Genomic DNA, 24,930 nt, shown 5'->3' on the forward strand with positions numbered 1-24,930 from the left:
CCTTCGTGTACTCTCAAAGCTCCGACTGCTATATTTTCCTGATTGCGTGCTGGACGTGGTCTATTGTTGTTCATACGTAAGTCTGTCACAGAAAGGCTATTAGAAAAAGTACTTATTCTTGGATCAATTAATACGCGAAAAGCTTTGCCGTTTCTTCGTGACAATCTACAAAAGCAAGAAAACGTTCCTCTACGTAGTAGTCTTCAAAACGCTAATGTGTTTTTTGAGAAGCCCTAATTCTTACTAAATACTGACTAAGGATTGAATCATAGTGACTAATCAATTGCAAAATTCCAGTTAGTTTCTTTTATGCAGAATATATAAGTCCATCTTATAATACATACATATATAGAAATATACTCTCCGAAGTGAAGTAATGAAAATGACGCCGACTCCGCCTCCGCAATCGACGTTCCTCTAAAAGGCTGATAAACGGAAAACAAAAGCGCTGCCATAATTCCTACCTTTATAGCCATTTGATAAGCGCAAACTTGTTGACTGGAAGCGTGTCGTATTCCATTGATGTAGCGTGTTTCGTGCGCGTGCCTTCGGTTAAATGAGGCAGCTAAGACTGTTTCTAAAAGCAGCTCAGTCATTACTAGCCCTTTGGCTGGGTATGTATGCCTACAAATGCGGCGTTTTTGTGTGCAAATATGCTGATAAAGCAAATTTTGTTCAAGGATGCAGTGAGTTGTGCCCATCCCTGGCATAGCCAACGGCGGACGGAAGCTGTGCGCGTATGAATGCCCGGTTGGCCGATTTGCTGTACGCAGCACCGGTTATATGGTTAGGCGCTCACTTAGTTGAGGTAGTTTAACACCCACACTAACTTGTGTTGGGGAGTTGGGGGGCGAGCACATATGTATCTTTAATTTATTTCCGCTTCCGGGAAAGGTAAAAGCTACGTATGGTTGGTGCGACAGAACGCAAAATTTTCCAATGAAAGCTAAAGGTATGATAAATAACTGAGAAGAGAATTAGTCTGTTTCCAGTCTCCAGTTTTTGCTGAAATATTTGCATATCTCTTTGTGTAATCAAAAACTTATCATTCCACACGTGCACCGGAGAACCCCAACATAGGTATACATATTCTCCCACACTATTAAATGAATTGAAATTGCTCTGCGATTTGTTTTACATATGTTTGTTTAATTTGCTGTACATAAGTGAACCCGGGTAAGTATGTTATATGTATGTACCTAACCTCATCAAAATAGTCTTTCATCCTGTCCTTCGCTTTGCTTTCGTTCACATTATTTGGTCTGTCTGCTGCACTTGCTTTCACTCTTTGTTACATTCTCCTCTCTCTGTCTCCTTAATGCTGCTTTGACCTACTTACCTTTGATTGGCGGTATTATTGTTAAGCCTCGGTGTACGTTTAATTTCGGTTTTAATTAAGACGTTTTGGTTTGTGATTTTCACTTTTCTTTTGCTTTTGTTTTTTTTTCTTTAAATTTTTTTGTCTTTTATCAAAAGAAATTTGGGTTTTCATTGGTGAAAGAGATGTTTTCTACTTTGTGTTCTAGCTTTAAAAGATTTGTTTGTTTTTGTATTAGAAACTAATTAATTTCCAACAAAAGTTAAGAGATTCGTAAACCCATATATCTCTTTAAAAGTATTTTCTCAAACTTGTACTCGATATAAAATTTCTCTAAGACTTTTAGCTTCTATTCGCTAGAGTCCTCTCCTCTCTGCCTTTAACCAATGTATAAGAATATCCGAATAGGAGAAAAAAAAAGTACAATTGCTCGTACTCTTGCTTTTATAAATTGACTGATAAATCTGAAAAAAGTTGTCTGGCGGTTAGAACAGTTTTCTCCTTCATGTTATTGTAAGCCCAAAAACACAAAAACGTATTATTACTATGGATGAGTAAAGGTTATAATTAAACGACTAGTAAAAATTTTGATTTGGACAAAATGCTTCCAAAAAAAGTTGTACCTTTATGAGAAAATTTAGACTGCAGCCTGAAAAAATCGAAAATGTTATCGAAAATATTATTTTTTCGATTATTACCTGAGAAATGTATCTAAAAAGGTCGTGTGAAAATTTTAAGTCGATCGGTCCAATCGTTTCGAAGCAGTTTTCCTCATCGATTCTGAAAACAGCGTTTTGAGGAAACGAATGTAAGATTTTGGGAGCTACATCACACAGCAACTGCCTGTTGTCATTGACCTCTTCCGTGTCGTTTTCATCAGCCGCCTTGAAATATTTTCATCCTTGCTTTGCGGATACTGAAATTGATCTTTATGTCAGCTTTCGATAGAGCTTCTATTGATTCTTGAAAATTGTCACAAATATAGGTCTGCTCGATTAATTTCTCCTCGTTAATAAGCTCCCGACTCCTGGTACTGATTTATTCTGTAGCTTTAATACATCGCTTCATCTTTTGAGGGGGCAACAAGCGAGCACGAGATCACTTTGAGATATCCTTGATAGGTATGAGCTTTCAAAGGCGTCGCTAATTTTAGCAACACTATCCGATAGCTAATCCGAAGAGGACCGGTCCGCAAACTTAATTACCTGTAGGGAATTCCGAGGAGTCAAAATCCAGATTGGAAACCGAATTGTCGAGAACGTAGTTTAACACTAGACTCGACAATCTGACGTCAATCTCTACCCACCTCTACTGAATGGTGTTGGATGAAGAAAAGTTTCCGTCTATTGAAAACCCTTGGAGGCAGTTCCTGGCCATATCGCAAAAGTGTCTAGCTGTAGTTGTGGTGTTTAGATCGGCTTATTCGAGCTTAGGTTTCTTGGGCAGACACCTAAGATGAAAAAATCTGACAAATATGTCAATATTTGCGAGACAATTTGCCGGATTCAACTTTAGAGAATATTCTCAAGTATATACAAAATATTGTTTTCTGAAATTCGTAAGTGGATATCACTCCACGAATTGTATGCGAAAAACTTCGTACAAAAATGCTTCAATTCCATTGTCAAAAGCACACTATTTAGCATTTATTTATTTTTTTGGAATATTATATGTCTCAAATGTTAGCCGCGGCTACGTCTTAGATCTATCCATCCATCCGTTGAGGCCAATATTTAATCACTCGTTTGAGCAAATCGACTGGTAACTGGCGAATGACAAGCTTGATGTTTTTTCCAAGGCCTGAATTGAAACGACATTGTCCGCATAGACTTTAGACTTTACATATCTCCAGAGGAAAAAGTCTAATGGTGGCCAATCGACCGTCCCAAAACGTGAAATTGTCTGCTCACCGCAGTGTTCTCTCAATAAATCCATTGATTGATGTGATGTGTGGGACGTTGCTCCGTCTTGGTAAAACCAAATGACGCCGAGATCATGAGCTTCAAATTCAGGCATCAAATAGTTGGTTACTATGACGCGATAACGGTCGCCTTACGGTTCCGTTCTCACCGGCATCAGTTTTGAATAAATATGGACCGATGATTCCACTGGCCCACAAACAACACCAAACAGTTGTTTTTCTGTATGAAATGCTAGCTCTTGAATCTCTTCAGGCGCTCTTTGTCCCAAATACGGCTATTTTGCTTGTTTACGTACCCATCAAGCCAGAAATGAGCCTTATCGCTGAACAAAATTTGGCTCGAAAACATCGGATGATCTTGGAACTTTGAAAGAGGTCATAGAGCGATGCGTTGGGAAGGGCGTGCGGCTTCAGCTTTTGCACCAGCTTTATTTTTAGTACGCTTTCTATATAAGATCTTGGCGTAGAATGCGCCAATTCATTCTATACGTCAGTCCGAGTTGCTGCGAACGGCGCCAAATCGACTACACCGCCTTCGTGTATACTCTCAGTTATGTCTGCTATATTTTCCTTACTGCGTGCTGGAAGTGGTGATTCGGTCGAATATTATCCAATAAAGAATGCTGGGTCTCAGCATTGGTGATGGTGTTAGGAATAGTACGCTCAGTAGGCCGATGACGTTGATGAAATGCCAAACAATACTAAACAGAAGTGTCATGAGAGCTTGACAAGACTCAAGCTTTAAAAAAATTACCTTTTCTTGGAGAAGACTCACCAGTTAAAAGATACACATAAAGCATAACTGCTTACTCTGCAATAACAACTTTCCTCGAGGTTTTTGAATCTTTTCTGATTTCGTAAACCGGTTTTTCTTACGCTTTTATCGCAGCCGGCTTCCCTTTTCTTGAATTGTGTTCTGGAGAACTTTAAGGTACTTTTGTTCAATTTAGAGTCCGTCAATCAATATCGGTCGGGTATACTTGTATTACGAATACTTTTTTGTCGCTTCTTCAAAGTTGAAACTTTCCGTCACAGTTTATCATTATTGTTGTAATTTAGTGCCATTTTTGTCGCATGAATTTAGCTTTATTTCTGCTTTTTGTCGCTTAGCAATCCATCCTCAGCAATCAAAGGCAATTGTCCCAAATTTGCTGTCGCTCAAAGCATCGATCGTGCACCGCGTGCCACAACAAACGCCATCAACGTCAGTCACAGCGTCAAAGCTTTTAAGCGTTCGCTTAGCAGTTTGCAAGGCAAGCGAACAAAACTAAAAAAAATGTATAAAGTTAAGGAAAGGTAAAAAACAAATTGTGCAAAATTGAGAATTAAATGGCGTTTTCGCTAATGTGCTCGGCTGTCTGTGTATGAGTGTGTGTGGTGCATGTTGCCTGCTGAGTGCTGTCGCTGCCAAAAGAATAGAATGCCAAACATGTCGTATTTGTTGCCATTGTACACACATACACACTTGCTTATTGATATTAAGTTTAGCGGCACTTTTATTTAGTGTTTGTGGCACGCAACCGTTGATGCAATTCATGTCGCCATGTTGCATCATCGTTATGTGTCGCCAATGCATGCAGAAGCGAGGTGATGGCATGTGGGCTGCGCTGTTTGTGTTGCAAATATATGGGAGAAGAAGGCAATAATAGTAAATAGGAAATGAAGGCAATAAAATAAAATAAAAAACAATTATATTAGAAAAATAATAATTATAACAATGCTGTCACGTGCTCATTTTCATCATTTTCTTTTTTTTCTTTGGCCATGCCCCAGCAAACTTCCAAAGCATTTGCGTTCTTACTTTCTTCCGCAAAGTTCTTGCTGCCACATACACACATACATATGCAGGTATATTATAAATATGTATATGTGTGTGTATCCATGTGTATACACATATACAGTACATTCATGCGAATTTGAAAAATTTGATTAAATTATTTGACATTCTGCTATAACAATTCATTCACTGTGAACATAAATTTTGGCATCTGTCAATTTCCGCCTTACACTCACACATACACGCGTACTTTATTGAACTTTATGCCGCACATTGACGGTATTCCGACGCTCGGTTGCAACGCTGAACATTTTATAATTTGATATGAGTGATGTTGCACATGAATTTGATGGATTTTCTGATTTTCTAGCCTTTGTTAGCATCTCTTTTTTATGCTGCTTTTTTTGGCTTGGTATTTCGCTAAAGCCAAAGTTCAATTGTATCAGGTTGTAAGAGATATGCTTTAAAAATATTTATTTTCGTAATAAAAAGCCATGCGAGGGCATTGTTAAGATTTTTATATTGCGCAGCTCATCACAGTGCAGCAATTTCATATAACAAAATACTGAAATCTGCTCAAACTCAAGCTAACATGCTGTGGCAAGATGGCACTAGAAAACAACAAAAAAAAAAAAAAAGATGGAGGAAGAAAATGAAATTTATAGTAATATCGGTTTATTCGCAACCTTTATATGCTACAAAAATACTGAGCTCACTATTTCTGATTATAATAGCAAGAAATGAATAAGCGCAGTAATTCCACGAAGTGCCCAACGAACCAAATTTTATTTGATTTTTTCAATAGAATTTTTTGTACAGAAAGTATTTGCTTTGCTAGTAATTCTTAGCATATTAGTTATCTCACAACTCTATAGGTGATAACAAGGTCAAGGTGGGTTGGGCAGCAAACCTGCAAACTTCGTTAAAACTCTTTATATATATACATGTATGTGGGTATATTGTCGTTTTGAGTATATACTTACTATATAGTTTCAAAACAATCGCTCTTATTCAAGGGGTTATATCCACTTCTTAATCAGAAAATTTGAGTTTATCGTAAAGTTCTTTAAAGCGTTTAATTTTTTAACTAGAAATCCTTCGATGTCACAACCAATCTCCGGGAGGCAAGACAATTTTTCTGTTTAAAATGATCTTAATTTCAAAACCCAAAAACCAAAACTCTTAATTATTATTGCTATAGCTGAATAATCGAAGCTAATGATCGAAGTACTGATAACAATTTTCTTTTAATCGAAAATGTTGACTCCTAAAAAAGTCGTTTTTTGTCAACAAGAAATTTCACTTAAAAGTGGCTTACAAAATCGAAATTATCACCAAACTTCTTATTCTTTCGTTAATTACTTGAAAAATATATCTAAAAAGATCGTGTGAAAATGTCAAGTTGTTCGGTCCAACAGTTTCGGAGAATTTCTTCTCACCGACTCATGAAACAAGTTTAAGGGATTACATGGGTGTTCTGGGGTAAAAAAATTACTATTTTCAAAAATTTTTACTCATACTAAAACTTAAATATTTTATTAGAATTTTTTATTGTTACAAACATAGACTATTAACAAAGAAATTATGAAATTTTTGAAAAAAAAAACATTAATTCGGCCACTGCGACGCCATTTCCGGTGACCCCTCGAAAAAACGATGTGCCCACCCACCTTACAAGATCAACTAAAATGAAAAAAGACGTATTTTACTGAAATCTGAAACTTAGAACTTAGAACGAATGAAAAACAAACTGAAAATTGGATTTTTGGCAGATATTTTTACAGAGAACATGAACATTCAGAACATAAAAATTTCAGCGAAAATTTCGAGACATTTTTTTTTTCAAATAGTTGTAATCGAAAATAGAAATTTCAGCGAAAATTTCCCGACATTTTTTTTTCAAATAGTTGTAATCGTAAAAGAATCCTTTCCTTGTATTTAAGAATTGTATCTCAGACACCTTTGTAAAATTTCCTGAAGGTCTGTTTAGTAGTTCTCGAGAAATCTTGCTATCTGACTTCAAAAACACAATTTTGAGAAAAACGCTTTAAAAGACGGCGCACTTAGCCCAGCTAGTCTCGAGCGAACGAACGCTCAAGGCTGTATCTCCGAAATTATTACTTGGATGAACTTGAAAATTTAGGACAACATTCAAGAGTTGTTGTAGAATTTAATAAGACAATAAAAAACAAAGATTTTTTGAAACGCGTAAACCCATGTAACCTCTTCAAGATTTGGCAGCCGTTTACACTAAGTTAAAATTTGTTTGCAAAAAGGGGTATATTTCTGAAACTATTTGCCGTATCAGCTTCAAACTTTCGGAGAATGCTTTCAGATATGTTTCCATTTGATATACATATGTATATGAAACACAAAAATGGTTTTTTTTTTAATTCTAAGACGTACATATGTATGAACCAAACTATTATACTAGCAACAGTATAATCAACGTTCTTCTTTCTTAAAACATTTGTTGATTTTCTGATTGACTTGACTTTATTTCTATAGTTCGTGTATATATGTATGTATATATAGTACATATGTATGTATATACATATTACCAAACAAAAGTTGAATGTCCGTGATTTCTGCATTGTTGACATTCGCTTGTCAATTGCACTTCAGCTTTGACGTTTTTGGCGGACGCAGCCGACACCGACGAAACTCGCCTTCCACGATACTCTCACAGCAACAAATGTGTAGTATACGAATATACATATGTACTTTGTATGCAGAAATTCAAATGTACATACAAACATTTTTCTAAACATTTTTGTTGAATTTTCAGTTTATATGTGTTTACACAGCGCGTGTCGCTTCCGCACTAAATGTCACTAAAACGTAAACAAACGCATAAATACAAAATATTTGCAAACAACAGGAGCGTTGTTTGCTTTATATTTTCGGTGGTAGCGAAAAATTTTAATTTAATTAATTAAAAATCGTTAAAATAAATAATTAATAATAACAAAATACAAAATAATTTGATTATTGAATAAAATTAAGAATTTATAAAAAAATTCAAGTGCAGCTAACTTTTTTTCTTTTCTATAAATTAAATAATTTTATTTAAAATATTCATAAAAAAATAAATATTTTAATATTTTTCATTATTATTTATGTGAAGTCATCTTATTGAATCAGTTGAAGCTTTAAAAAATTTTTATAAATTGAAAAAAAAGTTAAATTCAGTAATCCTAAAAATTATATAAATACTTAAAAATGTTTTTATTTAATGAATTTAATTAACTTTTTTTGTTGTAATTTTAAACATGTTTCACTCTTATGATTTTGATTATAGGTGTTGGTCATATATAGTACATATTTCCTACATATTCAATTATGATTTTTTTCAGTTCTACTATTGTAATCGGGTGGCAACTTAAAAAGAGTTTATTTAAATTACAGTTTATGCGGTTGTGAACTCTCTTATTACATACTTATTTAGTATTTTTAGGTTTTTATTAAATTTGTAAAAAAAAATTCAGTAGGTGGCAACTACATTCGAAGCTATGCTGAAGTCAAAGCTTTATTTAATATTTTACTTTTATATAATAATATTATTTCCTAAGCTATTTTTATTTGTTACACATGATATAATAACTGTTCAGTTTAATTATAACCTGAGGTGGCAACGCTGTTTTAAACTATATTCAAAAAAAATTCCATTTGAGAATTTTCTGTAATATCGCTAGATTGTATTTTTTATTGCTATGTTCTTTATATTTTAGTTAGAATTTTATAGATGCATGAGTGGCAACTCTTTTCCAAAATATGACACTAAAGTTTCCTCTACTACTATACCGAAAGTTATCTTAAACTTTTTATGTTTGATATACATTTTTAATATATCATTAAGCTATATTTATAACACAGGTGGCAACTCTATGCAGCATATGGCTAGTTTAAAATTTTCTTCTTTAGTTATCGGAAAGTATTCTTCTGCGTTTTGCAGATGGTTGGCAACTCTGATGCCTGTAATTTCTTTATTAAAATTTACTATAATTGAAATTTTGCATATTTCATTTAATTCATAATAATAATACTTTTTTATTATAATGAATACAGAAATCGTTTCAGATAGAGCTTTAATTGAGTCAATTAAAAATTTTTCTTGCACAAATTAGTGGTGATAATTGTCTAAATTATTAGTATTTAAGTTTTTCTAGATTGTTCACATTAAACAGTGCCTTAATTGAGTCAATTAGCAATTTTTCTTGTACAAATTAGTGTTGCTAATTGTCTAAATTATTATTAATTAAGTATTTTCGCAACTAAGTGTTTTTGTATTTCAATATTTTTTTAATTGAAACCAAAGTAGAGTACGGTAATTCAGACAGTGCATTAATTGAGTAAATTAGCAATTTTTCTTGTAAAAATGAGTGGTGATAATTGTTCAAACTATTACTAATTAAGTTATTCGAAACTATGAAGTTTCAGACAGTGCCTTAGTTGAGTCAATTAGACATTTTTCTTATACAAATTATTGTTGCTCATTGTATAAATTATTACTAATTAAGTTTTTCTAAATTATTCACATGCAAACAGTGCCTAAATTGATTCAATTCGACTTTTTTTATTTAAGTTAGTGGTGGTAATTGTCTAAATTATTATTAATTAAGTTTTTTCTCAACTAAATGTTTTTGTATGCTACAGAATTTGTTTAATTAAAACCAAAATAGAGTATGGCTATTCAGACAGTGCCTTAATTGAGTCAATTAGCAATTTTTCTTGTAAAAATTAGTGGTGATAATTGTCCAAACTATTACTAATTAAGTTATTCGAAACTATGAAGTTTCATTCAGTGTCTTAATTGAGTCAATTAGAAATTTTTCTTATACAAATTTCCAAATTATTGTTGCTAATTGTCTAAATTATTACTAATTATTTTTTTCGAAATTATTCAGATACAGACAGTGCCTTAATTTAGTCAATTCGAAGTTTTTCTTATAAATATATAAAAACTGGTGTTGCTACTTGTTTAAATTAATGCAAAATGCATTTTTTGTAAGGACAAAGTATATTCGTTCATGCAACAATACGAATGAAATCATTTGAAATGTGCTATGACTTATGGTCCCTTGGCTGGTGACGACTGTGTGCCCGCCATTCCCACCGCCGATCGCCAAGACCCGTTTATAAAAATACCCGCAAGCGCAATAAGCAAAATAAAATGCATATATTTAGCGCTGTCTATCAATTTAATTTTATACCTGATTAAATAGAGAAAAAACCAAACGAGACACCCAAAACGAAAAAAAACTTGAAATATCTTATTTTTAACGGTCACACTGGCGACGCGAGCGCAGCTTAAAGGCTAAAAATACTCACATTACCCAGCGGTTGTCGGCCACATACACACTTGCATATGTACATAATGTATGTTATGTAGGTACATGCAACCTGCCAGCTGCCTGCCGCGTTGCTGGCCGCCACATTGTTGCCCCCCACACACCGCAGTTTGCGCCGCACAAATCATTTCGGCTTGTCGTAGCTCAGCGTTTGTCATTAAAATGCAAAGTTTGGCGAACGTCGTCGTCGTGGAGCACATTGCTGTTGTCACCATCGCTAGCTGCTTGGCATACCAATGATGGTGCAACCAACTTTGCTGCTGTTGTTGTGCCGCGGCGCGGGTGTTGTCGCCGCTTAGCAACAGCGCTGGGTATACAAAGCGGCCACTGGCTTCGCCCTGCCTTGGTTTTGTTGCCGAAAATGGTAAGAAATACCAAGCCTCAAATGGTGAGCGCAGCATTGACGATATGCAGGCAGGGTTGCATAGCAATAGCAATATGTTATCATGTCAATAGCAATCCTTATCTCCCTTTTTACTGGCTTACTGTCTCTCTGTTTTATTATTAAAAAAAATTATAATAATAAATAAATAAATAAATAAATCAGTAAATTAACTTTTATCTCAGAATGCGACAACGAGCATGACTAATTACATAATATATATTGGCGCAATTAGTAAACTATTTATTTTCATTTATTTATTATTATTATTATTCTTTTTTGTGTATTCTTAATTTGCTTGCTCGCAACTAAATATGCTTAATATTCGCAAAAATCGTTAATTAGTGTTTCATTTGCATTTAATTAATTGCATCTTAAGTGTTGCATGAAGTGTGTTGAATGGCGTAGTGTTGTAACAAGCACCGCTATTTAATTTATTATTTATTTTCGTAAATTTTGAAATTTCTTTTCATTCATTTTCGTGCCTTTTCGAATGTTAATTAAGCAGTGGCAGTTCTTCTGATTAATAGATATGGCAACTGCTGGGTATTATATGCATATTGGGTAAGTTTAGGGTATATTTTTTGCACCCTCAACTGCATAACATATACAGAAGAGAAAGAAGAAAGTAAATGTCAATGATTTCGTACTCTAAACAGCGTAATATATATAGGAAAGACAAAACCAAACGCCGATGGCCCTATAAAGTATGCAAAGTATACAAAGATCAGGATGACGAACTGAGTGGACTTAGCCATGTCTGTATGTACATATAAAAACTAATCATTTAATTTTGGGATATCCATCTGAAAATTCTCAAACGTCCTTTTCTCTCCAAAAGCCTGCTCATTTATCGGAATCGTCAATATCGGACCATAATAGCATACAGCTGCCATACAAACTGTACGATCGAAATAAAGTTCTTGTATGGAAATTTGTTTTATTTAATTAGTTATATTCACGAAATTCGGCACGGAATATTCCCTGAGGTAATGCTACAATTTCCCAATAAATTGTTGAGACCGGCCTACCATAGCATATAGCGGCCATACAAACTGAGCGATCGGTATTAAGTGCTAGTATGGAAGACTTTGTCATTTCGAGAGATATTTTCATGAAATTTGGCATGAGTTATTGCGTGAAATAGTGGTGCAATCTCCGAAGAAATTGTTAAGATCGGGCAACTATAACATATAGCTGTCATACAAACTGACTGATCGACTCAAGTCTATATATGAAAAACTCTTTTTCTTGACGAGCTATCTTCATGAACTTTGGCAAGGAATATTGTCTGAAGTAACCGTACAAAGTCCAACTTCAAGTCAATTGTTAGGATCGGACAGGTATATCATAAAGCTGTCATACAAACTGACTGATCGAACTCAAGTCTATACGTAGGTTGCTATATATATTTCTGGCCTAATAATGTAAATAGGCATATTTTATAAACGAAAATGGTTTATTTTTTTGTTTTTTATTTGTATTTATTTTTTTTGTCGATTGCTGTTTTGTTTCGGGCTCATACGCATAGATCCATGATTCGTCACCCGTGACGATCTTATAAACGTCTTTTGAAGCACCGCGATCGTATTTTTTCAGCATTTCTTTACACCAAACCACACGAGCCTTTTTTGAGCGATTGTCAAATTGTGCGGGATCCAACGAGAACAAACCTTTTTCATGGCCAGGTGTTCATGCAATATCGAATGTCTGCTGGTGGGAGAAATGCATAGGCATGCCTCTATCTGAAGGTATGTTACATGACGGTCTTGCATTATCAGTTCACGTACGGCATCGATGTTTTCTGGCACAACGGCTGTTTTTGGACGACCTTCACGGAATTCGTCTTTGAGCGAGCGTCGGCCACGATTGAATTCGTTGTACCAGTTTTTCACAGTGCTATAGGATGGTGCTTCATAGCCATACAAAGATTTTAGTTCATCGATGCACTCTTGTCGTGATAATCCACGTCGAATGTTGTGAAAAATTATCGCACGAAAATGTTCACGAGTTAATTCCACTTTTTGGCCGAGATGAATTTTTTAATTCCTTGTAAATAAAACAATTCACGATTAAATGACAAAACGTTTTGAGTGATGTTATGCTAAAAAATGTCAGACTTTCCAATGGAAATGTCAGATTGCACCTGGCAACACTTAGTGTTGCCCTAGGCCAGAATATATATAGCAGCCCTCGTATATGAAAAACTCTTTTAATTGAGGAGCTATATTAACTAAATTTGCTACAATCTGCCAACAAATTATTAAGATTGGAAAAGTGTAGCATATAGCTGTCATACAAACTAATCGATCAAGTTCTTGTAAGGCATATTAGAAACCTGTAGTTTCAAAAGAAGTTAAAGTTTATTATTGTTTTTCTTTCGTTCTGAGTATTTATTTTTATTTTCGTTGACCCTGCCAACTTCTCGTAAATAAGTTAAGCAAACTTTTAACTTTTATACAAAAGTATTTAAGTACGCATTTTTCAAGTGTCGAGCCTTAGGAAAATTAAAATTGACAAGCATGATGCTAGCGTCGCCGATGGCAAATTCTCAAGAGCGCCTACATACATATTTGACCTTTTCGAAATTGGGCAGGCCCCCGTCTGCCGCTGACCGCTGCACGGAAATTGTCAAATATAATTAGTGAAAATCGCAGAAATAAATGCCAGCAGCGTAACAAAAAACAAAAAATATATATAGATCGGAATATAAAAAAATAAAAATTAAAAAAATTAAATTAAAAAAAATAAAATTAAAAAAATATAAAAAAAAATTGAAAAAAGGCAGCCAAAAAATCTCAAGTTGGCGACGTTTTTGTAAGAATGCCCAAAATTAATTATATTTACACCAAGTAGACGTGCGTTCATGCTTCATTAAAAAATTTTAATTATTTTTCACACCCTTCGGATAGCGAAAACGAGCAAAACACCCCGCATCTAAGTGCGAAGAAGAAGAAGAAACGACAAAAAACTAGAAAAAAGATTTAGAAGCGCGCTCTTTACCATATATCGAAAGTGTCGCGCATTTTTCTTTAATATGCCAACCCGTTGTTGTTGTTGTTGCGCCATTCTTCTTTGCGCCGCAAATAGCAGCGATTGGCAAGGGAAATGAAATTGAAATGCGTAAATGCGAGCGGCAGCTTTGCGAAAGTGTCGAAACTAAATTAATAAAAACGAAAATAGGTTCGACACATGTGCAACGGTCGTTTGCATGCAGCGGCGTGGCATGCCACAATGTCGCAGCAATGGCACACGTTATTTGTGTGGCATGCCACAAGCACCGCACTGCACATAAACACACGCTAAGCAGCGCGTGTGGTGTGTGTGCTGTGGCAGCCACGTCAAATGACCAAACAAAACGGAATTGGTTGAATTGGCGTGGACGGACGCGTTCGCCGGCGAAAAGTGGGTTAGTTGGCAGCGGTCAGCAGCTATGAATCGCCGCGCCGCGATGGGCAGGGATTTCGATGAGCAGGCAAAACATACACACACACATTTGTCAGTGAGTTGAGTGGTGGCTCCCTCATTGTTTTAAAAAATGGCGTCGCAGCGAAAACTACAAATAAAAATAAAACAAAAACATTTAAATATTTAAAAATAAAATCATAATAAAAAACTTGCGTACGAAAATATTTGCTTTAAAAAATCATAGCGTAAAAATAGTCAACAAAGTAAAGCGCAAGTAAATACGCTGGCAAAGGGGTGCTGCCGGCTAAATAAATCGACAACAAAAGCGATTCAAGGTTGACCATGGTGCCACCAGCCAGCGGATTTGTTTGCTATTGTTTTTGTTAGTGCTGCGGCTATTGTTTTTAGTGGTTTGCTTTGGTTTGTTTTGCTTTCGTTGCGTTTTTGTCGTAGTCTTCCTCGCGCAAGTCTGTTGTACTTGTTGTTTGTGTGTCTCGCAATTTGATGAATTTCACCAAAAAGTCGTGCCAACAAAATCAATAAACAAAAGCGTTGAAAAGGGCCGAAAGGTGAACACACACACACACACACACAGCCACGCAAATACTTACACACATATGTTTTTGCAAATGCTTGTCTCATACCCAGCCGTCGCTAAGGTTGCTCATACGCACTGTCGCACAGCAGCCATTGTTCAATGCGCGCGTGTGAGGGACGCAAACTCCCACTCAAAGCGGGTAAAATTGTTGCTGTTAGTTAGAAGTTTCGTGTTTTATTGTTTTCTGTGTAGTTTTAACCCTCATTTAAGCTTTTAATAGGTGAGTTGAGTAGTAAATGTTTAAGGTACATAGTTTCGAAGCATTGCCATTTACTATGAAATGCGGCATTAAGTACTGAAGCAAAGAGTTCTATCTTTATTTTTGGCTTCCTCTACAACAAATTCTGCGAAATTTATTTCAACAAAATACAAAATATCTCTTTAATAAAAAAATAATTGCAGAAACGTTGCAATTTATAATTTTCTTCAAAATGTTTGTTCTCCGGAAAATTATAGATTTTACTATATTTATTATTTAATTTTTTTAAATTGTTTTTTTTAATTGTTTTTTTTTAATTGTTTTTTTTTTAATTGTTTTTTTTTAATTGTTTTTTTTTTTAATTTTTTTAAATTGTTTTTGTTTTTTAAATTGTTTTTGTTTTTTTAAATTTTTTTTATAATAAATTGTTTTTTTTTAATTTTTTTTTGCCTGTATTATTTTATTTTCGTTTATTACATTTATTGTGTATATTTTTATATATATTTTTCTTTAATTTTGCTTACAGAAATTAATTTAGATTATTTTTAATTTTTTTTATTAAAAGAAAAATAAAACTTAAAATAGAAAAAATTAAAAAATAAAACAAATTTAAAAGTATTCGAAAGTAATTTTTGTAAGCGAAATTGTTAAAAAAATGGAGTAAAATTCGCAAAAAATGTTAAAATAATTAAAAAAAATATAGTAAAAAAATATAAAAATTAAAAATATTCGAAATATTAAAACAACTTAATAAGCAAATAAATCAAACGTTTTTAGGTAAAATAAAAGAGTCAATTACTTCGAAAAATCTTTTTGACACCATGTTGTTTCTTTAATAGTTTTACTTCTAAAAATTTGTTGTGGAAGGGTAAAAGTTACTGAAATTAAAAATAAAATATTTTCAAAATTAACAAAAAAAATCTATGAAAAAATATAGAAACATATGAGTAATATATATAAAAATAAAATACATAAAAATATATAAAAATTTGTATTATTATTATTATTTTTTGATTAATTAGAATACTTTGAAATCATTTCAATAAAATTCGGCTCTATAAGCTAACGTATTCTAAGTTTTTTTTTAATATTATTCAATAATAAACGTTTACTCCAAAAATATTCAATAGACAAACCATAAATATTTTGTCAAAATAAATTAAAAAATATAATTTTGTAAAAAAATCTTTTAAAACATGTAATATACATACATATGTATGCATATGTATATGACTACTGAGGTGTACCGACTTAAGCAGTTGCTGTAAACAAACTGGTTGACAGATCGTGCTCATATTTGGCTTAGTAATTAAGGACAGTCCTTCAAACTTAGCAAAAAACATTTTTTGAACTATCATTTACAAAGGGAATTTAGATACAATTTTCGGGTGCTTTTTTGTCCCAATGTAAGTATGTTGTCTTTTATATTGCGCCATTTGGTAACCCTAATGTTGCAATCTGGCAACGCAAAACGTTTGATGTTATAAATATTCAAAAAGTTTTGACATGCGAGCACTATTTGTGCTGCGTACAGTAACTTAAAATATTCATTTTGGTCAAAAAATGGCATAAAATTGCGAACATTTTCACGCAATTATTTTCTACAATTTTCGACGTAAATTAACACAGTAAAGGTGCATCGGTGAACTTAGTTCACTTTATGGTGATGAAGCTCCATCAAGGACTAGTGCTTATTGATGGTATTATGAATTCTGTCGAGGTCGTAAATAACTCCAAAACGGATTCCTTGAAGATCGTGAAGGTCATCCACTAAAATTGCAAGAATGGCATGTGTCCTATCGTGTAATTGAGACAAATATAGGCATTAGTGGGATCAGCTTACATTCAATATTGTATGAACATTTGACTATAAAAAAAATTTCACGTTGGATCCCACACAATTAGTCGATCTCTCAAAAATGGCTCGTATCGATTGGTCGGGAGTAATGTTAAAAAGATGCAATAACGGTACACGTCTATGAAATCGTGAGAGATGAAAAAAAGTGGAATAACGCAGTCGACTGGTTTTATGTTTCAAAATGAGCCGAATCCAACCGAAGATGGTTGCGCACGCAGCACTTATAAGGAAATGGTTGCCCGTGTTTTTGGAATTGAAACTGGATATATCGCAACCATCTCACTAGAACAACGCAGAAAGGTAAATACTGAGTTGTACCCAACCAACTGTTTGTCAGTTGTCTTGCAAGAAATCACGAAAACCAACTGTTTAAGACGCATCACTCTTCACCACGACAATGAGAGGTTTTACATATCAACTAAACAGCGTATTTAACACTCGAAACATGGATTTGATTAGTCATCCTCCATATAGTCCTGACTTGGCAACGAAAAACTTCTTTTTATACTCGTAGGTAAAAGATTAACTAAATGCTCAACTTTTTTCGGCATCTGAAGGAGCGGTTGATGCGTTTAGAACACTTTTTTTGGAGACACATCAATCAGAGTGGCAAAAGTGCTTCGATAAATGGTTCAAACGCTTGCAAAAGTGTAGAGAACTTATTGGAGAATATTTTGAAAAACAATAATTCATTTTTTAAATAATAACAATTTCATGATTTATAATTGTTTTTGTTCTCTAATCTCGGAATATGAAGGACAACCATCGTATACAGTATCTTTATATTCAAATGCCACTTATATCCATATGAAAAACATATGTGAGTCATCTACAGTACTTCATTTCAAGAGCCACAATCTCTTATGCCCTCTCTCTTGCTAATTAAGTGTCGATTACTGCTCATTGTCAATAAATGTTGTAAAACCAATTTTATGATACCTTAAAATATTTGTTTAATTGTTCAGTTGCTATTGGCATGATAATAGTCATAGAAAAATTATTCTATTAGGCATAATTAAAGTGACTATTATACGTAATATACGTACCTAAACTGTAAAATAACGTAACATCACTTTTGATAAGTTTACACGATGGAAAAGCGATATAATAGTAACTATTCCTATTGAAACAAAATTAGAGTTTTGGTTATAAACTGGTTATATATTGGTTACAAATTGGTTATATATTGGTTACATATTGGTTATAAAGTGGTTACGTATTGGTTATAATTTATTTATATATTGGTTACAAAACGGTTATAAATTGGTTACTAATTGGTTACAAATTCGTTATAAACTGGTTATATATTGGTTACAAATTGGTTATAAATTGGTTATTCTGACAGTGGAAGATCCAAATTTTATGCTACATACATGACGATATATTAGGTATTCGATAAACATATTCTTTAATCACTAAATAATTAGTTTGAAAATTTTGGAATAGTCTAATAAATAAACAAAGACATATGAAGCCACAATTTAATTGAATCATTTACTAATTAGCATACAAATAGAAGGGTGGAAAAATCATCGATGTTGTCTCAACGATTTCGAAATCCTTGTTCTCTATATAATTACATATGCATATGTATGCAAGTACATAGGAAAAAATTGTCTAACATAAATAAACACTTATCGCTTCATTCGTTACATCATGTTTGCTCAAAGCGTTTTAATTTTTGTACTATATGTTTGTAGGCAAGTAATTTTACTTGTTCACATAAATTTCTCTAATTTTCCTAATCTCAACTATCTCAACTATCTGCCCCACAATCAACTGCTCTTCATCACTTAGCCAAATTTCTGTCTAGTATATTTGTCTAATTGCCCACCTGTGCTATGCGGCGCGTGCACAAACATGTGCACACACACACATGTACTTAGTTAAGCGCTTATTTTTTTATCAAACACACATAAATTATCCACCCAAATCAATTGAAGCGTAACAGTTCCAACTAACAGCGCCGACAGCAACAGCGGCAGCTCCCTTTGAAGTGACCGCCTCCCTCAGTTCCGCAGCTCAGCTCATTGCGACTGCAGTGTAAAAGAAAATATTTGGATTTACTACACACATACTCCTCCTTAGCTGTTTCTTATTTACTTTTTTATTTATTTCAATTTTACTTTTTTCCTGCAAATTCATTCATTGCTTCACGGCAGCTGATGCTTGTGTGGCGGCTATGACTTACAACTGGATTTTATTTTTTTTCCATTTTCAGAGCTCTATGAAAGTGCTCAATCCAACGCACTACATATTTGCTGGTGGTTAGCGGTGTTGTTAGAATTTGTAGCATCGGTTAATCGACATTGGCATGTCATCTCTGTCTTTACGTCCGTCTAATTAGCCGCAGCGGTTGTGCAGCAAAGAGAGACCACGAAATACCTTAGCTGCATTTCTTCTGCTGCATCTTTATCCCTTTGAATGCCTTTTGTTCTAGTTTTCGTTTTGTTTTTTGTTCGCTGCAATTCGGCTCTCCTGTCCGGACAAAAGTTGCGGCAAATTTAATTAATCTCTTCCCCTTCCCGTTTGCAGCCCGAATCTCGCATTGCGTATAATCAGCGTATAAATGACCGGCGACCGCAAGCTTTAGCTCTTTTGTAGTTTCTTAGTTTCTTCTCTGCATTCTTGGCTTGCTCGGCAGCGCAGACCCCACGCCCCGTCCGCCTTGACTCGTTAACTTCGCGGTTTTTACGAGCTGATTGTGGTGAAAGTTATGTAGCTTCTACAATGTAAGAGCAGTAAATTAATTTGCTGCTTGTGGTTTTACTGGCATTTCAATGCTATAAAATATTTATGTGCGTCTGCTTAGCTTTTACTGCCAAAGGCAACTTGTTGCTGCATAACGGTATACCTATATACTTGGTTATAAATAGCTTGAAGTGCATCATGGCTTGTTCTTTGGAAAGTCATTACTTCGGTTTTTGTTGTGTGCTCGAGTTGCCACGCGGGGGAAATATGAGTTGCAAGAGTGACCTCTGTATGTCCTCAAATTAATTTTCCCTTCACTAAGTTGATTTACTTAGATTGAGGGTAGTTGAGGAGTGTTTGGGTGGATCATAATTGCTTCAACAAAGAAAGTTTTTAGTTGTTAAAGCCAAATTTAGTTACTAATAAATATTTTAGTGAATTAAATCTGTAAAAACTTACTCTTTTGTAACCTATCCTATGAAGATATCTAATTAATTGAGTCAATTAAGAATAAAGAACTTAATTTCTTTTCCCTGTCTAATAAGTCATCAAATTAATTGAGTCAATTAAGAAAAATTAACATAGTTTTTCCCCTTTCTAATAAGGGATTTAATTAATTGAGTCAATTTCGATTAATCTAACCTAATTTCTTTTTCCTTTCTAATAAGTGACCTAATTAATTGAGTCAATTAATAATAAAAAATCTAATTTCGTTTCCCTTTCTAATAAGGAAACTTATTAACTGAGTCAATTTAGTTTCGGAGGATCTTATTAATTGAGTAAATTTAGATTTTTTTCTAAATTTTATATTGTATAGAAATTGGTTAATTAATTAAGTAAGTAATTAGTATGAATTCTGTTATTAGTTAATTTGAATTGTCTATACTTTAATTAGGCAATCAAAAGTAATTAATTAATTTATTATATTTAACAACTAGCATCATTAATAATTAATTAAAGAACTTGCCAATTATGTACTCAACTAAAGCAATCCAACTCGCTAATTGACTTAGTAATTAAATGGCTCTCTAACTTGAAATGTTATTGTAAGTCAATTAAAGAAAACTCAGAACTGAAAAAGGTCTGGAGAAAGCTTGACCGTGTCCAAAGGAGACTCTCATCGGCATCTCCGGGTCTCTACGGACCACATCAAGAACAGAATTTAATGCCATTTTAATGTGCGCTAAGGCTCATTAAGCTGAGTATAAGAAATACGAAATTCTCGCCTACTTCAACTTCATTTCTGAAGACTTGGATCACTGCGACGTAAAGGCCATTCGTGGCGACTTTTTCCCTGCTCACATGCCGACTAGGGAGCAGTAGATGGGGAGAAGTTGCTTTAGTAGAGACACAGTGAGCTGTTTCACGGATGAGTCAAACCTAGAAGGGAATGTTGGAGGAGGAGTTTTCTGTAGGGAACTCTGAATTTTCATTGGCGACTTGTGTTACAGCTCTGGAAGCCTCGCGTGTGCTTAGCAACTGCTGGTCGACAGTTCCTTTACGACTGCCCGATCCTTCTAGCCTAGCGTAGAACGCAAGTTATCTACTGAACTGCGTGCCTTGCGCAAAGTTCATCAATTGTAGGAGTTCCTACTGCACACTGTTCAATAGGCGTTCATTTGGTAAGGTATAAAATATTGTAGGATGCTAGTTGTCAAAGTTGTATCGAGGAGGGTGAGGTGGAAACATCCAGGCACTTTCTCCTCTTCTGAAGCTGAAACATCTCGGTAATATTACCTTCGGCGAACCAGAAGACTTAGCTGAAACTGAGAGTACTCTTCCCAATAAATTTTTTACAGCCTCAAAGCGTTTTGTCGATCTATAAGTTGGTGGTCTTATGATTCAGTATTTATCAGTTTATGGGTACCAAAACGAACTGGCGTTCCAGGCTACCCAAGTGAGATCCTTCTTAGTTCCGTTTCACCTAAACTAACCCTAAACAGTAGCTAAATAAAAAAGTTGAATGGAATTCATGAGCAAAGGAAACGAAGAAATTATAATTATTGACAAAAGACCGGCTTCCCATATATTCCTTCCCATATATTCCTTCGAAAATTAGGCAAATATATTTGCAAAGTTCATGTAATAATTTAATTTTCTTGACTTTTGAAATTCAAAAGTGGACATCACCCTTTCCTATGTTCGGCTGTTAAATAGGTTCCTTTCCCCAATAAAGCTCATAACGCTCTAAGAAATGTCTGTGATATTGAGGAAAACATTTTATCCCTTTAGCTACTCGAAACATATTTATCAAAGTTTCCGAAAGAATCTTTCACCCTTTCTGAACTTTTTCCGTTCGCGCAAAAAAGTAGGCTAATATTTTTGATAACATATTTTTGAGCATAAAAAAGTAAAGCAAGCATCTCGTGTTAATTTATTGGCATTGCTTGTGGTTGTCCGTAATTATTATTAATCACATAAAATTTCCCACATCATGACAAAGGTCAATATTAAATTTATTTATTGAAGGGGTAATTATTTGCAATTTAACTTAATTATTTTCAATCTATTTTAGCTGGGGTCATTTGAATGCTTTGGTATAAATATTTTTAAACTTTTTTCTCTTTCTTTCTCTCTTTGTCAAACGTTTTTAATAAATCTCTCTCTGGAATTATTTGCCTCGAAAACGTTTTAAATCAGGCGTAAGCTTTATTTAATAATATTTGTAAAGAATCTTTATTGAAATTCAGTGGGATATTTATAGAAATGCTTTTAATAATTTATTATACATCACGATCCTCCAACATAGCTGTATGTACCATATAAAGGGTGATCCAAGTAGATGTACTTTTTTCATAGCCTTTTTTTGACATATCACGCGTGAGTCGTGACAAGCTGTCATGTTATTTTTGGTCAGTATTGTTCGATATTTCCGACTTTTTCCCGTGGGACATGTTAAGTTTAAAGTCTGTGCGGACAATCCTGCTTCGATTAAGGCCTTTGAGCAAAACCAAACTCTATAAGTCACTCATAATTCCCGTCCTGCTATATGGTGCAGAGTCTTGGACGATGTCAACAACTGATGAGTCGACGTTGCGAGTTTTCGAGGGAAAAGTTCTGCGAAAGATTCATGGTTCTTTGCGCGTTGGCCAAGGCGAATATCGCATTCGATGGAAAGATGAGCTGTACGAGATATACGACGATTGACATAGTTCAGCGAATTAAAAGACAGAGGCTACGCTGGCTACGTCATGTTGTCCGGATGGACGAAAACACTCCAGCTCTGAAAGTATTCGACACAATACCCGATGGTGGAAGCAGAGGAAGAGGAAGACCTCCACTCCGTTGGAAGTACCAAGTGGAGAAGGACCTCGCTTCGCTTGGAATATCCAATTGGCGCCACGTAGCGAAAAGAAGAAACGACTGGCGCGCTGTTGTTAACTCGGCTATAATCGCGTAAGCGGTGTCTACGCCAATAAAGAAGAAGAAATCTGGAAAAAATAAATCCAAAGGATGTTCTTTCGACTGGTAGTAAATATTCCCCAGTAAATTTGATGTTTCTGTGTTTTTTTCTTTAAAAAAAAGTAGGGAACCTCGAAGTGGATCACCCTTTATATACATGTATGTACATGTGTATATATGCATGTATATACAGTTCTCTTTTTATTCCATTTGTGACTCATACGAACTGTGAGAAACTATAAATATTTCAACTATTCCAATTAAAAAATGCTTTGCCGCCACTAAAAGTTTGATTGGCAGCATAAATAATGCGTCTGTGTATGTGCGTATGTTTGTATGTTTACATGTTTGCGCCGATTTATAGAGATGATGAATGAAATACTCGCGCGTGATATTATTTATTTGTTTATCGATTTTTTCATACTTGACTGCCACTCACAAAAGCGCTTTGCCTTTGTGAAATTATTTGGCCAAATATAAATTTCCAACATTTCTGCCTGTGTATCGCTGTTACTTAATCGTTAGCACTTTTATATTTCTCTGAAAGGTCGCACACAATTATGTCGATTATTCGAAAAATGCACGCAGAAATATGTGGCATGCATTCAAGTGTTGTTGGTAGGAATTTCGTTGTGCCTTTGCGTCTTACAAAGTGTTGCACAAATATGCGTGCAGACATAATTGTTTCTGTAATTGACGGCAAGTGATTTTTTTGTTTATTTATGAAATCATTTTAGTCAAAGATGGCTGTTTTTAGATCGCAAAAGGATGAAATGTATCAATCATTGCAATACTTGTTGGGGACTCAAAGGAGGAAATTCCTCTTTTGTGTCAGAGAGGATGAAAAGTTCGTCTCAAAGAAAAAAATTAATTTTCGAATGTGATTCTATAGTATTTATCAAAATCGTTGTCATCGAGGGAAATACACTGATTATGTCGAAATTCCAACTTGCCTTTAACAACTTACTAGCGGATTTGATCTTTTGGCTTAAAATAGTTCTCTGTTTTGGCGAGAGCCAATGTGTATACTCTTGAGGTTTAATTTGAGCAATATATTGCTGCGAGTTAGATCCACAAAATATGGTGGATGCGGAAATACTTTGAATGAATTTTCAAGTTGACCAGTTCGTTGACTTGAGATACAGTTCATAGGCCCGATTGTGAGCTTGCAGCTTCACCAACGTGAACGTTTAATTTTACCGTCTTCCTAAAGACTTCTGAGACGCTGCGAGTATCGACATCGTAGTTCATTTGGGCTGTACGGAAACTAATTCAAAATAAATTTAGAAAGAGATGGTTTGATAACCATAAAGATATGTTAATTGCGCCCAACACAATAAAAAGGTATACGGATAGCTCAAAAATGGAGGGTGCAGTTAGTGCAGGGGTCTAATGTTAGGCATAAGCTAGCCTTTTAAGATGCCACATATTTCAAGCAGATGTCTTTGCTATTGGGAAGGCCGGGAAACTAGCAGCAGCAAAGAATTCCAGGGTTAAAATCTACGTGGACAGCCAAGCAGAAATCAATGCTTTAACCTCGCGTTGCCTATTGGCTAGAAGTGTCATGGAAAGCGACTTCACTTCTACATAAAGTTATCGATGTCAATCAGATAGTGTCAGAGATTGCCACGAGCGGCGTACGGCTGTCACCCGAAAACATGATGCCTTGTCTATACAACAATCTGGACAGAAGTACGAAATATACGAAATTCTTGCTGGCACTCGATAGAAGGGACTGTAGGAACATGATCGGAATATTCACTGGTCAGTGTCTGCAGAATGGGCTAACAGAGAGTCAGAGTGTCAAGAGCAACCCATCAAGCAAACAATTAAGAACTGTCGCGCATTGGCAATGGGGACCTCAAGTACTTAGAGCCTAGAAGTATTTGAGGTCCCCATGCTAAAACATGACTACTCCTCATGGACTTCGAAACTAAATTTTTCTACTTAAAGTTCACAGATTTTTAGAGAGAAAATTAGTCATTACAAGTCGTCAATGACTTAGGCTTTTTGCATCGTTGGCTC

The 24,930-nt window shown here is 34.6% G+C and overlaps 1 protein-coding gene across 1 annotated transcript in view; it reads left to right on the top strand.

The window, feature by feature from the left end:
• The window catches only part of LOC120776962, a 232,324-nt gene that overhangs the window by 176,263 nt on the left and 31,131 nt on the right, over window positions 1-24,930 (top strand). The window lies entirely within an intron of this gene.

Source organism: Bactrocera tryoni, chromosome 5 (genome assembly GCF_016617805.1).
Source record: "Bactrocera tryoni isolate S06 chromosome 5, CSIRO_BtryS06_freeze2, whole genome shotgun sequence".
NCBI classification, from domain to species: Eukaryota; Metazoa; Arthropoda; class Insecta; order Diptera; family Tephritidae; genus Bactrocera; species Bactrocera tryoni.